Genomic DNA, 2,093 nt, shown 5'->3' on the forward strand with positions numbered 1-2,093 from the left:
TAAAGGAAGATTTTAGAATGGGTGAACTATTAACTTGCCTTGCAAATTACTTTTTTAAACCTGCCTTGTTTTCCCTCTGTCTTTCTTCTGACTACATTTTGGTATGGGGGTGTGTCGATGCAGAAATTTTTAGTGTTTTTATCATGTTCTATTACTGACCAAATCTTTCTGGGCATCATTTTCCCTAAGTGTTCAAACTTTCTATTAAAAATCTACCCAGGAGACATTTTTTAATTAATTAATTAATTTTTGCATCTACACTCCCCATACTTGTAGCATTTCTGTGATTAGGTATCCTTTCTTTGCCAGTCAGTTGTGGGATATGACCAACTTCTTTTCACTGAACTGCCAGAAGCCATCTAATGAGTGGACATGTAAAATGTTAGGTATTGATTGCCAGGTCACACAGGAGTAATCTGACTGATAAACCAGAGTGCTAGTTAATTAAGTTATTTACCTGGGAGGGTAACTGTCACCAACAGGTAGAACTTGTCCAGAAGGCTTGACGATATCTTTAGATTTTTAAAGGTTAAACAGATTAGGACATAACCATTAATCCTAGGATTTATGGGAAGACTTGAGGATGTTATTGCTCCTTTATTGAACTTTGTGGTCCAGGATCTCTCTCAGTTGCTTCCCATACTGGAATGGTGCTCTTTCTCTGGAACATACAACAGGCTGCTTGGAAGGGTGCTAATTACTTCAGCTTACTCAGGAAGTGACTCATTATCATGACATGTAGTAAACCTCAGCGATTGTTTGGTGAACACTTGGGCAAACGTGGCTTCAATTTTAAAGCCTCTGATTTTGAGGATTTGTATCATTGATGCTACACAGGATAGTTTCTCTTCTCTCTCATATGCAAACGTGCAGCTGGCCTTTCAGGAAGTACTTGTAATTCATCTGTTCTCCTTGCCTCTGGCTAATTTGCTCAGTCAAGTTGCTGTACAGCCAAGTGATGGCTCCTAAAGTTTTCAGTTCACCACATTTAATGGAGATACAAAGGTCCTTCTTGCTATAAGGCTCCTCCTGCAGACTTCTCCAGGATGTACTATAAAGGTTCATATTGGAAGAAACTGGAGCAGACAGTTGTGAGGCAAAAAAGGAAAAGAGCAGGGGTAGGAACAAAAGTTCAGCCATCTCACAGATGTAAACAACATCCTGACAGCAGCTTCTGAGGACACTGCCAACAGAGGGCCATCACATAAGCTCTGCCACTTTCAAAACTTATTTCTGATCCTTGTCCTATTTCTCCCCACTTTTGTTATCAACACGGCCTTGTTAAAAACCATGTTTACCATTGGATATCTAGTGACTCTGATATTCTTGCATATGCTGGTCTGGCTCTTGTCAGATGGCTTCCACACCGTTAAAAGGCCTCTAGTGAAAGGAAGCAGTAGCTTCCTTTTTAAAAGAAATTCTAATGGTCTATGTAGGCTTTTATTTGTTTATTTATTTTTGTCTTTTTGAAGCAGGGTCTCCCTGTAGCCCCAGCTGTCCTGGAACTCACTATGTAGACCAGGCTGGCCTTGAACTCACAGAGATCCGCCTGCCTCTGCCTCCCAAGTGCTGGGACTACAGGCGTGCGCCACCACACCCGGCTAAGGCTTTTAAAATTGTATTTTGGGGGCTGGAGAGATGGCTCAGTGGTTAAGAACGCTGGTTGTTCTTGCAGAAGATCTGGGTTTGAATCCTAGCACCCACATGGCAGCTAACAACTGTCCGTTAACTCCAGTTCTAGGGGATCCAACAGCCTCTTCTGTCCTCCACAGGCATTGCATTGACGGGGGTGCACTTAACCCACATGCAGGCAATACACGCATGCACATTATATAAAATTTTTAAAAAATATTTAAAATTATGTGTTGCCATTTAAAAACACACATGAATACTTTTTCAAGTAGCTTTTCTGGGATTACCATGTAAAAAGGTGCTCTGTGCTCCCCATGACTGTCATTTCTCAAAGGCAGCCACCTTAAGTATTTCTTCTCTGTCTTATGTATTTCCTCTGTTATTTAAGAAGTATGCTTATCGATTGCCATTTCTTCATTTTTCAATTTGTTGGTTGATGAATTCTTCTTTGGCAGATAAGG

The 2,093-nt window shown here is 40.9% G+C and overlaps 1 protein-coding gene across 1 annotated transcript in view; it reads left to right on the top strand.

The window, feature by feature from the left end:
- Dusp11 (dual specificity phosphatase 11) overlaps positions 1-1,518 on the top strand; it is a gene marked incomplete in the record, with an annotated part of 13,313 nt that extends 11,795 nt beyond the window's left edge. Inside the window, 1 exon segment of the mRNA XM_008852869.3 lies at positions 1-1,518.
- Positions 1,519-2,093: the final 575 nt, after the last annotated feature.

Source organism: Nannospalax galili, unplaced genomic scaffold (assembly GCF_000622305.1).
Source record: "Nannospalax galili isolate Female #2095 unplaced genomic scaffold, S.galili_v1.0 scaffold527, whole genome shotgun sequence".
In the NCBI taxonomy this organism is placed as follows: Eukaryota; Metazoa; Chordata; class Mammalia; order Rodentia; family Spalacidae; genus Nannospalax; species Nannospalax galili.